Raw genomic sequence first — 14,353 nt, 5'->3', positions numbered from 1 at the left:
TCAGTCCCACTTCTTGGCACACTCTAATCTCCTCTAGGCTAGGGCTTAAAGGTACAATGTTAGATAGCTCAATCTAACACATTCTAAAACTTTAGTCAAGACAAGGCAAGTTGTAATTTAGCATATACCAAACTGGACAAGATGAAGCATCCATGACCAGTGCTTGAATGGACAAAATTTAGGCCTGGTTTTAAAATAAGAGATAGCTGCATAATTTTAAAAATTCCTTTCCGGTGTTGGATGGCTAGTTTTGGAAATGCAAACTGATCTCAGAAGTTTTTAAAGTTCCTCCCAAAAATTGCCTTAAGAATTAAAAGAATTCAGTGGTCCTGGGGCTGTAAATGAGTATGGATGAATAATGATCACAACAGCTCTGTGTAACATTATAGCTGTCTAATGTTTATCAATTATAAAATGTTTTGAAAAAAACACCACATCATAGATAGAAAGCTCTTCACTCACAACTGGAATATAACCACATCTAGGGGAGGACTATAGCAGCTTTTCAACAGAGCACAGAAACAGCAGAAACTGAAGGACAATATCCTATCTAGTTGAAAATGTTCTCTTTCACTCAAACAGGCTTCCAGATCTAAACTGTTGCTCAAACTTTTGTTGACTTTTCTTTTATACACAATCGCTAATTGGCACAAAGCAATTTAGGAAAGCTTGCATTCAAATGGCCTCAGGGGAAAAAAAAAACACCCAAAACTTAGATTTTATGAGCTTCTACAGAATCCTGTGCAGGAAATATTCAATAGGGCAGCAACTTCAAATTACAGCAAGTACTGGCTGCAAAACGTTTCATTTTAATTGAATGCTGAATTACTGAGATGCAATAGTGACCATACAGACTAAGCCCCAAAGCTTGACCTGTTTCTTGACTATCCTGAGTCATGATCATCTCATTGTTGATAGCGACAATCTGCAGCAATGCAGAGATGAGAAATGAAGGACATGGAATCATGAATGATTTGTGACCTCGTCCATAAATGTGCATGTAATAAAAAATGTTTGGGGGAAATTTCTTAGCTAATCAGTTACTATACAGTGGTGCCTGGAAAAAAATTCAATTACACAGAGCGTCCATGACAGCTCACACGTCAGGGGAAACTAAAGGCATTATTATACTACAATAGTAATGAAAGGTAATGGAGTACACCAGGCAGGAAGGGATTAATAGGCTACTGAAGGCCCAATTAGCCCAAATTGTGACAGCTGGAGCATGAGGCAGGCTTTCAGGGAAGGGCTTCAAAAGAAAACCTCTGGTGGGGAGAGAGAGAGAGAGAGAGAGAGAGTGTGTGTGTGTGTGCAGGAGCTCTCATTCTGGATCATAAGGTTGGCTAGGGCTGGGGAAGACTAACGCCGACCAGAATTCCCAGAGGAAAGGGGAGAGTTTGTTTTATGTTGCTTCATGCTTCTTTTGGCCTTTGAGTGCCCTACAAGAGAAGAACTGTAAGTGACCTAGCTGGAGGGCTAAGTCACTGTAACCTAGAAGTAGTGGTGGCTGGTGAGCTTTGGGGCAGGTGGGGACTCAAACTACTGTTTCAAGTGGCAGTAGTGGCACCAAAAGTGGCAGAGACTGTTGGATGCGGCAGGTGAGTCAAGCCCCCATTTGCTCTGTGGTGGTCTCTACTTCCTGGAGTTTTTCCTCCCTGAGTTACTGTTGAGCTGCTTATGGACAATCACTCTGGGACCTGGCTACTGCACTGCTCCTACTGCTGAGTTTTGTTCTTTTGCTCCTGGAGGAAGCCATGGGCTGTGGTGACCGTAGAGAGCTCTCACATGCTGGGCTCTAACTTCCCCATGCTGGTGTGCTCTAGGTACCTGTTAGAGTGAGCCAGCAGGGTCGACATGGGACAGTTAGAGCAGAACATGTTCCAGGATTCTACAGGCACCACAGCCTGTGGCTTGGGTGGTGAATCCAGCACCCCACCACCTCACTGAAATCAGCGTGCCACGCTGCTGAGTCAAATATTGCAAATCATTACTGTGTGTGCGCCACAGGAGCGATGAAGACTATGCCAGAGCCACTAGGGATCTGCTGTGTTAGACCTGTGAGATGTGTGAGCATGCGCGCACGCACACACACACCCCCTTTAAAAAAAAAAAAGTCTACACTTGTTCCTTTGGTGGGGCGGTACCCTTTTGCCCTCTCTACAAGATCTGCAACTGCCTGAAAGGTGCTGGAGCAGTGGAAGACCAGCAGTGATGCTGAGTCTGAGCGGCTGTTGCTCCACACACACAAGACTGCCATGGGGTCTCTGGTAAGGAAGTGCTATAAGAGGGACCCACTACATGTATAAATCAGAAGGCAGATTTGACCCAATGTGCTTTTTCAAGACTAGACAAGGACAAGACTGAATCCTTGTCTTGCATGAAATATATGCCTGATGAGCTTCACTGGTGACTATTGCCTTTAAATGCTTCTCAAAATTATTTTAAAAAAATCTGCTTCTATTACTAATGTTCTGTCTGTACTCAATTAGGATGCGCTATGCGTTTCATTTTGTTTATTATAATACTACACTTAGTAAACAGCTTAGTAATGATATTTGATTCTTTTCTGTAAAATATTAATTGGCTGAAATTGTTTTCCCTTTGGGTTTCTTCCATCCCTTCTTCTGGGGCACAAGGTTTTTTTTTTGTTCCCTTGGTACCATCCATTTTTAAGAGATTATGCCACATTTAACACACCACAGACTTGTATCACCCTTGAAAAAAATTGAATGCCTCCCACTTCTGCTGGGGCACCAAAAATGTATTGTCAGTATTCAAATCCTCACAGCTGCTTTACAACATCTCAGGAGTGAGGGCATCCTCCTGAGCAGTACTTAACGTAGCCAAGAGGTGGAGGAATACACCTCCATCAACGAGACCGAACAGAAAATAGACATAACTATATCTGTACTGCAGTGAAGGAAATAATGTGAGAATGCAAGGTAAGAGGACAAGTGCTCAACACTGTGAAACATATGAACACAAGGTGTTGAGTGTCTGGCTTCAGCTGAAAGACCTGAGAAATAGATCCAGGGTAGCTGGACTCCAGCCACAGGACACTATTGGCGTACGTCACTAAACAATCCTTGTGTGTTAAAGCTTAGATTCTATTTAAATGCCTGTTCGCTTGATTCTTCCCCCAGACCATGTTTAAAGAAGGTACACGTTTAGCTACAGAATTTATTTTGTGGGGTGGGGGGTTGCAATTGTACTTTTGACTACTGCTGTGCATGAAATTTTTTTTTATATTTCTACTTCTATTAGGAAGCATCATGGCCTCTAGAAATTGGGGAGCACTCAGACCATGTATATATTACTGTGAATATCAGACATATCAATACAGTGTAGTATCTGGTTCAGGTCCCAGTGTAGTGAATTGACAAATTTCCATTGGCTGATTGAATGAATCAGAACTACCTAGACTTCCATGTGAGAGCCTCACTAGCTGAACACTTGTCAACATCATTAGCTCACCTAGATTAGTAACAAAAAAGTGGCCCAAGACAGCCGGCTGTGATAGGACAAGGAGCAACAGAGTGCAGTCAATCAGAGGGGACAGATCAAAACCAGCCAGTCATACAGTAGGTCTTATCAAACCAATACATGATTGCAAACAACTCAATGTGATTAACTGCGTCAAATACAGTTCTGCCCAGTACCACAAAAGTCAATGACATACCATCATCAATATGCAGAAACAAATTTGCTTGTTATCTTGATCAGTGTTGTAGTGTGTTTGAAACCAGACTGAGTGATGGTAACGTGTAAATTCAATACAACTGTTAATCTGAAACAATCAAATATTTTAGCAATATAATAGACACATAGTCAATGGAAAAGTTGATCGTGCTTTTATGCATCCTTTATTAAGAAGTGGGCTTACAATAGGTTAAGTGGTTTGGTTTGGAATTATGACAGCACAGACTTAAAAATTAATAGTGTGAGTAATACTTGGAAATAAGTACAGAACTGGCACATGGTTGAAGGACACTTGTGGGCCTGAGATGGAGAGAACAGACTGTAGGCTTTTATTTCTGGACTAATTCCCTGGCCTTACTTTAAAAGAAAGCATTAAAATCTGAAACCTCAGTACAGGACTCCATTACCTCATCTAGATGCTCATCACACAAGAGAAAGGAAGGGATAGAGAATTTCTGATGGTCTGGATCTTCACCTTTCTTAAAGAAAAACACAACTTCTGTACAACAAGAGAAGTAATCAATAGGTCTCTCCCTTGCCCTTAAGAAAAACAACCAAACAATATGATGCTTTAAACATGATTCTGAGACTTTTTTTACTGCCAGTACTGACAGCTGAGAAGCAGTTATCCACATCTGACTCCACAGCTTGTTTGTTGTCACTTATTATTTGTTAGTGGGGTGGGTGGGTGAGATTTCCAATGATTCAATGAGAGTTGGGCTCATAATGGCTCTTTGTACCTTTACAAATCTCCTGGGGATCCACAACATGCTTTGTGCTTTCCATGCTGACAAGGAGGCATGGTCTCTGCCCCAAGTATCTCTCAATCTACAAAAAGACTAACAGATGGAGGTTCCTGGAGAGGAAGATATCCATGTAAGTCAATTGAAATTGTTCCCAAATAACTTATTGTACAATGCTCTTCACTAATGCTCAGACCTATAGGGCCAAATCATGTTACACATGAATGGCAAGGAGAAATTTATCATTCAGTTTAATAGGATCAGGATTTGGTTCATTATCTGCAGTCTTTATATCCTCAATTGCTAGGAAATTAGGAAACAGAAAATTTGAACCAGTTAGGATATAAGTGGAATAATTACATATATTGTACATTTTATAAAGCACTTTATTGTCCACTTTAAATGAGTCCAAAGATGGTTCTGCAGAAAGAATAATAGAGATTATTAGTTTGCCCATAAGTCATATCCTTAATGTTTACATTGGCTGTAAACCATATAAGAGCAAAAGGTCCAAGATATGTCCTTGCTTATGCACAGGGTCATTGATAAAGTTCGAAGTAGAAGCAGTGACAATGGGTACTGACAGAAATGTCTCTGTGGCTGGGAATCTGAACGTGATAATGGTTCAAACTGGGTAGCTTGCTACTTTGTGTCCCAGGACATATTAGCATATTAAGACATGATAAGGTTGCATCTATGGAGGGAAAAGTGATAGCAACACTACTAGGTGTTCTACTGGTTGGGGGAGTGGGAGCTGGATAATTCAGGGGATAAGAAATGGGATATGGAGTGTTTCACCTCTATATCACTAGTTCACACGTGGATCAGGTTGAAAGTGAATAACAAACATTCTGACAGGTTTCAGAGTGGTAGTCGTGTTAGTCTATAGCAGCAAAAAAAAACAAGGAGTCCTTGTGGCACCTTAGAGACTAACAAATTTATTTGGGCATAAGCTTTCGTGGGCTAAAACCCACTTCATCAGATGCATGGAGTGGAAAATACAGTAGCAGGTGTATATATCCACAGTATATGAAAATATGGGAGTTGCCTTACCAAGTGCAGGGTCAGTGCTAACAAGACAATTCAATTAACAGTCAAATACCATGGGAGGAAAAATCACTTTTTGTAGTGGTAATGAGGGTGGCCCATTTCAAACAGTTGACAAGAAGGTGTGAGTAACAGAAGGGCAAAATTAGTATTTGTAATGATCCATCCACTCCAAGTCTTTATTCAGGCCTAATTTGATGATGTCCAGTTTGCAAATTAATTCCAGTTCTGCAGTTTCTCATTGGAGTCTGTTTTTGAAGTTTTGTTGTTGTTATTGATGTTGAATTGCCACTTTTAGGTCTTATTGAGTGACCAGGGAGATTGAAGTGTTCTCCTACTGGTTTTGAATGTTATAATTCCTGATGTCAGATTTGTGTCCATTTATTCTTTTGCGTAGAGACTGTCCGGTTTGGCTAATGTACATGGCAGAGGGGCACTGCTGGCATATATCACATTCTGAGATTACGTCTATTCTGTGTACTCTGAATTGAATGTGTGATCATGGTCTAGTTCCCTACTCTTCTCCCCCAAAATCTTGTTCCCAGTGCAGTGATGTTCACATTAAAGCATCATCATTACGATGGAGACCCTTTCTGGCAGACTTATCAGAGGGGCCAAATAAAGAGGCATGGGAAATTAACTCTACCCATGACTGAAGAAGGTATTAGAGTGGTGCCACATGTATTTCAAAGGTGGTAAGTCAAGTGCAATTTTCAGTTTGTTTTCATTCTGTCTTAATACAGTACATTCCATAGAGTTGGTCTAGTATCTTCATGAAGTGAAGAAATATAAAGTAGAGTCAGATAGTTGCAAGGTTTGATAACACATCAGTTCTGCTTTAAATAGAGTGAAACCTCATTCACCTTTTGTGAAATTACAGTTTTAGTTACACTACCGGTGCTCCATTCTACATATAGTCAACGCCCATACCTTTTAAGGAAGATTTATTCTAGACAACACAAATATTTGCCAAACCAGATGTCTACGGGGGGAGGGGGAGGGGGCTGGGGGAAATCTCCTTATACCTGTGTATCAAAGTGACACTCTCACACTGTCCCAGTCACAGGATTCTGGCATGAAGATAAGGAAAAAAAAGCTTTCGTGGTATCCATCATGTCAGAGGGAAAATGTGCACTGTACTAATCCAGTGTAACTGTTTCCATGTTTCAGAGGTTCTGCCCGTAGGTTAGCCAGAAGCAGAGTCAGCCACTGGAGTAGTGCAAAAAGTTTTGCACGTAAAGCAAAATCTGTGAATATTGATAGTCTGTCAGTGCTATAAAAGAGACAAAACAGATAATTTATTTTCATGCAGTTTGTACCAGTTGTTTATGCCAGTGAACATCAGCAATGTTAGAAAATCATTATTTTAGACCATTCTCTGTTGTCCACTTCTCTACTGCTTGCTACTTAAGTTAATTATAAAATGTGGGGGGTGTGTGTGTGTGAATACATCAATACAGCCAAGTATTAAAATGCATAAAGTCATGTAATACAAAGCTAGGAGTCCTATATCAACTGTGTATTAGCTTGATTCTGCATAGTATTTTGTATTAATATAAATGATAATTACCTAATAAAGTAAATTAAAATAACTTTAATAAAGGGATCGGTCATAACTGACCATGTTAGTAGATAATTATGGATGAAATGTATCTTTTTCTCTAAGCCCCTAAAATAGAATATTATTAATATTAATGACTAAAATAACACATTTTTAAAAATTGAAAGGTAACTAAGGGAGAGGGCCTCGACAACAGGAATTATGAATATTTGTCCAAAGTAAGATGGTCTGGATGAATGGTTGACTTTTTATTTTTGGTGACCTAAACTTCTTTAACCCAACCTTACTATAAATAGCTATATTTGAGTTCCAGTCCTGTTCTAGTTTTACCCAGTATTTGGATGGCCTATTGTTAACCCAGTTGATCACCTATTATTATGTATCCTACTTAAAAGAATAAGCCAAATCAGGGAAAGCTAGCCCTTTGTAGACGTAAACACAATTTTAGAACTCACCCTTTGACTTTAATGTTGTCACATGAATTTTCATAGTTCCTCCTGCCATGTTTTTAATGTCATGTCAGGAATACCAATAGGGATGCACTGAAATAAAAATAACAACTTCGGGAGGACATGCATGTTTACTGAGTCAACTCAACCTAGCCCAGAAATTTCAAATTTGTTCCATTCTTTCAAAGCTTTTATTTTATTCCACACTGGAGGGTAATTTGCCTTAAAAAGATTTTTATGTTTCGCCACAATATTTATTCCTAAATATTTTAAAGATTCCTAGACCCATTTCAATTAATGCAGCTGACAATGGTTTGTTTTGACCCTTTCAGGAATATAACTCCTAAATTTTCAGATTTATTGTAGTTTATTTTGGAGCCTGATACCACTCAAATTTCAGAGTCACTTGTTCTATAATTGTTAAGGAGTCTTCTGTATCCTGCAAATATCACAAGACATCAGCATACAAAGCTATTTTGAGCTCTAGCCCAACCACCCTGAATAGGTAATATGATGTAATATGTTAATGGTTTATTGTAACCTTGTCTTAATAAAAAGTTTAAAAACTACATAAATAGAAAGGGAACAATGTGTTCTAGTCCATAGTAAAATTAAGGTCTGGATTTTTAAAGGGCCTGTATGATTTAGATGGTGCTCTGCTCAGCAATGCAACACCTAACTGACGTAGGACCCTAAGTTTCATTTTTTAAAAGTGACTTAAGCTCCTAAGTGCATTGACTTAATGAGATTTAGGCTCCTAGGTGTCTAAATCACTTTTGAAAACAGGACTTAGCCATCTAAGTCATTTAGGCCGTGTAATGCTGAATAACTTTACCAATCTGTGCAGAAAACGTCATACGAATGAGCTGGAATTTACTGTGATTGCCTCAGAAACACAAGATGAAATATGGTTTTAAAAACATGTTTTAAAAAACCACAATCTTTGTGTTTTTGCTGTTACAATGCTAAAATCTGTGCAAATTTTTACTTACAAACACCAAATCCTGGTGGTTGGCACTGTCAAAGCAATATCCTAGATTTCCCTTCTAGCTCAGTTAAAGATTGTTTTGCCTGTGGCACTGCACTATAGATCTCCCCTTAAAACTGCCAGTTCTTGTGTGCAGGAATTACATTTAAGCTCTTGCTGGAAAAAAGGCAGTTAAGAGCTCCCAGTTTCTACTCAGAGCTTCCAAATGTCCTTGAATATGAAACTGCCTCAGCTCGCCGCCTGACTACTGGCTGGCTCTTGCCCATTGCTAATTCCTAGACTCAGATGCAGTTTGTCTCGCCACAAGTTCCCAGGTGTCTAAACTATCCGTATTTAAACAAAACATCTGGTCTTCCAAAGCATGAAGAGAACACCAATGAATGTGTATTTATCTCAAGTCATAAGATGGGTACAGCTAAATCACATTAAGGATAGTTTAAGGTGGCATCCATGGTTATGCTAGTGCTATTTTTCAATTCTCTTGATATAGCATAGCTCTTAGAGGGCTGTAATATCCATAGAGAAACTCTGCATGCAGTTCCCACTGGCCTGTCCCATGATGTTTAAAAAGTTAGAGGAAAAGTGGCTAAGGCACTTGATTGGTACTTAGGAAGTCAAGGTTCAAATCCTAGCTCTGTCACATGCTTTATATAAAACCTTGGGCAAATCACAATCTCTCTACAACACAGTTCCCCATCACTAAAGTGAAGATATTTCCTTTCTCCTACCCTTTGTCATCTTCTCTATTGAGACAGTAGCCTTTTCAAGGCAGCGGTTATCATTTACTAGGTGTTAAGAGCTGATGTGAACAGCTAGGTAGGGAGTGAGGTAGGGATTCATCTGCCTCTACATTCATGCCCTCCTCTGAATGTGGGTGATTGGGAATAGCCACACATCACAACCTCCCCACCCCTCATCAGCTCCTTTTAGCCATCTCTCTAAGCTTGGCTGAGACATGACTACAGATGCTGACGCTAGTGCTAACCTCTCCACTGTGGCTGAAGGAGTGGATTAATGTCATCCACACCCTACATACACAATCTATTTAAGGGAGCTGGCATACATCCTTAAAAGAGTGGTACAGGGGCCATGCTCCTCTTGAGTTCCTAGAAAAACAGCACTTGCCAGAAGCCCAGGAGCTCCAGCTGAGGTGGTGCACCTTTGCACCACCCCTGACCACTGTCAATGATTTAAAGGCACAATTGAGTCTTCATTATTTCAGGACCATTTTGTAGACAAATCCTGTAAGAAGAGCTCAATCAGGTCAGTTCAAGCCCATGTCAATATTCTTCAGGCTAGCTGCCAGGCTGATACTTTTTCTAAAGCACTCAAAGAAAAGTTACACAATTTGCAGATCCAGCTATTGAAATTATTTCTGCCTCGCTATATACTGCCTAAATGAGCTAGTACATGGGTGAGTTTATGGAAAATATGTTCAGTAATATTTCTGTATTCAATCTATGCACACAGCAACTCAAGCAAAGTTCTGCATCAATGTATTCATTATTTAGAATGCCTTTGTGCTCTGAGCGTGCTGAACCTTCTTTTCCCAAGTGCCTCCAAAACTCCAGTCATAAATATAAAGGGAAGGGTGAACCCCTTTAAAATCCCTCCTGGCCAGAGGAAAAATCCTCTCACCTGTAAAGGGTTAAGAAGCTAAAGGTAACCTCGCTGGCACCTGACCAAAATGACCAATGAGGAGACAAGATACTTTCAAAAGCTGGGAGGAGGGAGAGAAACAAAGGGTCTGTGTCTGTCAGTATGCTGCTTTTGCTGGGGATAGAACAGGAATGGAGTCTTAGAACTTTTAGTAAGTAATCTAGCTAGGTATGCGTTAGATGATGATTTCTTTAAATGGCTGAGAAAAGAACTGTGCTGAATAGAATGACTATTTCTGTCTGTGTGTCTTTTTTTGTAACTTAAGGTTTTTCCTAGAGGGATTCTCTATGTTTTGAATCTAATTACCCTGTAAGGTATCTACCATCCTGATTTTACAGGGGTGATTCCTTTACTTCTATTTACTTCTATTTCTATTAAAAGTCTTCTTGTAAGAAAACTGAATGCTTTTTCATTGTTCTCAGATCCAAGGGTTTGGGTCTGTGGTCACCTATGCAGATTGGTGAGGATTTTTACCAAGTCTTTCCCAGGAAGTGGGGTGCAAGGGTTGGAAGGATTTTGGGGGGAGAGACGTGTCCACACTATGTTTCCCAGTAAACCCAGTTAGAGTTTGGTGGTGGCAGTGGATATTCCAAGGACAAAGGATAAAATTAATTTGTACCTTGGGGAAGTTTTAACCTAAGCTGGTAAAAGTAAGCTTAGGAGGTTTTCATGCAGGTCCCCACATCTGTACCCTAGAGTTCAGAGTGGGGGAGGAACCTTGACAACTCCCTAAGCCAAAGGCTCTCATTGACTTCAGAGAGCTTTGGAGTAGGCCCTAGCTGCAGAAGTACGGCTACAAGAAAGGAAGTGATATTTTAATTGAAATTTGCTGGGATAAGGAGGTTATGGCCCTACAGACCAATTATAAGCTGACCTGAGTCAATTATGTCAAAGTTATAATGAAGGTCTATTTACTCGCATTTTGTGTTTGTTTGATTGTTCAGAAAGTATGCTGACCATAAGTGGTTGTTCACTGCAGTGCTGTGACTGTTGAGGACATTTCTGGTGAGATTTTCTTTCACGGTATCTGTTAGAGAAGGAAACATGTTTCAGAGTTTCTACTGTGTTGGGGGAATGGCAAGTGGAATAATTCTGTGTTTTGGGGAACTAGCAGGGAGACCCAATGTCCCTGTCTGCCTAGTTCCCAATGCAGGGAAGGATCTTCTAGGATCAGGAGACCATTTGAGCACCAACAGGGCATGGGTTATAGTAGAAGAGTGTTTCCCATCAGAAAATATAATTTTAGGCTTTTTTAAATGTATAGCACGTGTGTCATAATTTTTCTGGGAGAAATATATTTTGGACATTCTCATGACACAGGAAATTGTTCTATTATTTAATTGCTTAGGAGGTTCCTGATTCATTATATAAAAACAAATGCAGAAACCACCTTGACAAGAGAGCTGTTCCCCATTGCATTTTACTAAGATTCTACAATAAGATGATCAATAAAGAAATCCTGTCTTGTAAGTATGTTTGACTATACATCAGATCCATCATTTCTGCAGAATACACCCTGACAACGTATCACAAAACTCCTTGATAATCACTTATTTCTCAATGACTTTGTTCAGATCTTTCAAAAAGCAAATAAATCAAGGAACTGCAAACAGACAGTGCTTTAATATTGCATTTTTTGTGCACCACAAACTCCCCTGGAGTTTTGGGTACAGAAAGAAAAGCACAATTTTGGCTGTTCATTTTCAATGCTCCTGGGGGTTTGCTTTGAGAATTGTGTAGTCCTTTCAATTTTCTCATCACTGGACACAGCCAGTAATTTATCCAAGGGGACTCTGTGTCTTATTTCTGAAAGAACAATAGATAGTGAAATGCTGTTATAGGAAACTACTTAGAAAGAAATCTTTTTATGAGTGACCTTCAGTAAGCAGAGGCAATCTTAATATATTGAAAATGTATAGAAGAGGGAGCCACTATTATTGACTGCTGTTCATTGAATACAGCTTTAATTCTAGAAAAATTAAAGTCCAGCTTCCACCTGTACTGAAATTTCTTCTCCTTTCTTTCCTTACGGGAATAGAGTGAGACAATAATGAGATGCATCTTTAGGGGAAACCTAAATAACTAATTTTTCTGCAACAAAGAGAAATGTGATGAAGACATTAACAATCACTTTGGGGGAGAGAGACTACAGCAGGTGGATCATTTTGTATCTGGGGTTGAAATGTTTTCCTTATGAATGAACATAGCAGATGCTGGATTTCTCATATTAAAGGTTGTCATTCAAAATTTTGTACCATGGCTGCAGTCTCAAAAGTTATTTAATTCAGCGGGGCCACACATGATAGTTTAAAAATGAGTTTGTAATGGATGCTTTTTATCAGGGTCCTAAGTTTTCTGAAGTTCTTCAGCCATATAATTTAATACAGACTGTACTCTCTCCCCTACAGAATTGTGCTCTAGAATCCACCTCCTAAGCTTTCATTTTTTAAAAAAAAAATTCTCTCCTTTATGGTAGCAAAGAAAATCACTCCACTCCTTCTCTCTACAAATGGTTTGTGTGTCTTAACTCAGAGATGCTTGGAAGGTGCTACTAAACCACTGAGTAGCACAGAATGAAAGAATCATAGAATTGTAGGGCTGGAAGGGATCTCGAGAAGTCATCAAGTCCAACCCATTGTACTAAGGTAGAACCAAGTAAACCTATACCATCCCTGACAAGTGTTTGTCCAGCCTGTTCTTAAAAACTTCAAATGATGGGGATTCCACAACTTCCCTGGGAACCCTAATCCAGAGTTTTACTATTCTTACAGTTAAAGTTTTTTCCTGATGTCTAACCTAAATCTCCCTTGCTGCAGATTAAGCCCATTACTTCTTGCCCTACCTTCAGTGGACAGGGAGAACAACTCATCACCAACCTCTTTATAACAGCCCTTTACATATTTGAAGACAACCAGGTCCCCTCTGTCTTCTTTTCTCAAGACTAAACATGCCAGGTTTTTTTTCACCTTTCCTCATAAGTCAGGTTTTCTAAACCTTATATCAATTTTGTTACTCTCCTCTGAACTCTCTCCAATTTGTCCACATCTTTCTTCAAGCGGGGAGCCCAGAATTGTACACAGAACTACAGCGGAGGCCTCACAAGTGCTGAGTAGAGTGGGACAATTACCTCCTGTGTCTGTCATACAACAACCCATTAGTACACTCCAGAGTGATATTAGCCTTTTGTGCAACTGCCTGGTGATTTTGAGGTTAAAATCCAGTAGTTCTGGACCACATTTTCGAGAGTCCTTCCTGAGCTAAGGCTAGCTACAGGAAAGCATGAGCTTTGTCCTCTGAACCTGAGGTAATAACAGGCAGCTGAATGGTTAGCCTCAGAATCTTGAAAAAAAGAAAAGATTTGTCTTGTGGGAACAGTAGCCAGCTAGGAGTTGAATCAGACCTAGGAGAGTCCAGAGACGGAAAAGCTACTCTGTTTATAAATCTGTGTTGTTTAAAGAGTGGTGTACAAATGATTTTAGTTCTATTTTGGCTATATTTGGGGGTGGGGGGAGAGGGAATTTCCCTGTAACTAAGCCTGAAACCTTAGAGATGGGTATTTCTCTGCTTAACTTGAGGCTCCAACTAAAAATTCAGGGAAAATGTAAGTAGGCAGAATTATTACCCACAATGAAATTTCACAAGGACTAAATATCCTACACATGAGGAGTGCCATAAATACTTAGGACTAGACTATGGAGCCCTTACTCATGTGATTGAGTGTTTACTCTCTCTGTTAGTTCCACTAAATTCAATGGGACTACCTATATGAGTGTGTTCACTTACCTTAAAAAGGTGGCACTAACTAGTGTCTGTGCCACTCTTACTCATTTTGAGTAGTATTTACTCCCTGTGTACTCTCATTCATTTCAATGAGATTCTATGACTAAAGCCTCCATACAAGTGAAAGGTTTTATTATTCACTGGCCAAATACTCAAGTTTTTACTCATGAAAAATTCTGTTGGGGAAGGAATTCTGGATTTGGCCCATTATTATTACAGACTGGGTTTTACCCTTGATTTGAAAGGGAACCTCTCCAGTAGCCAAGTGCTTTCTAGACGATTTTGCTTTGGGTCACTACTGACACACAATAAACTGCCATTTACTGAACCGCTAACAACTTGATACAGCACCCCTGTGCAGCTTAGAAGTCTCCCATACAAACTTGTCCCAAACTGACCTGTTAGCTTGTGAGAATCACACTACAAC

At 39.7% G+C, this 14,353-nt stretch overlaps 1 long non-coding RNA gene across 2 annotated transcripts; it reads left to right on the top strand.

The window, feature by feature from the left end:
* The first annotated feature begins 1,173 nt into the window (after window positions 1–1,173).
* Window positions 1,174–13,034, top strand: LOC122464453. 2 transcript variants are annotated; one of them, XR_006288492.1, is made up of 5 exons: window positions 1,174–1,598; window positions 10,569–10,606; window positions 11,091–11,151; window positions 11,495–11,612; window positions 12,185–13,034. It is a non-coding gene; the product is annotated as an uncharacterized LOC122464453 (long non-coding RNA). The 2 variants fall into 2 exon arrangements; XR_006288491.1 differs by lacking the exon at window positions 10,569–10,606.
* Window positions 13,035–14,353: the final 1,319 nt, after the last annotated feature.

The sequence above is a fragment of the Chelonia mydas genome, chromosome 2, assembly GCF_015237465.2.
Source record: "Chelonia mydas isolate rCheMyd1 chromosome 2, rCheMyd1.pri.v2, whole genome shotgun sequence".
NCBI lineage: Eukaryota > Metazoa > Chordata > Testudines > Cheloniidae > Chelonia > Chelonia mydas.
This window is presented reverse-complemented; position numbering and strand designations above follow the sequence as displayed.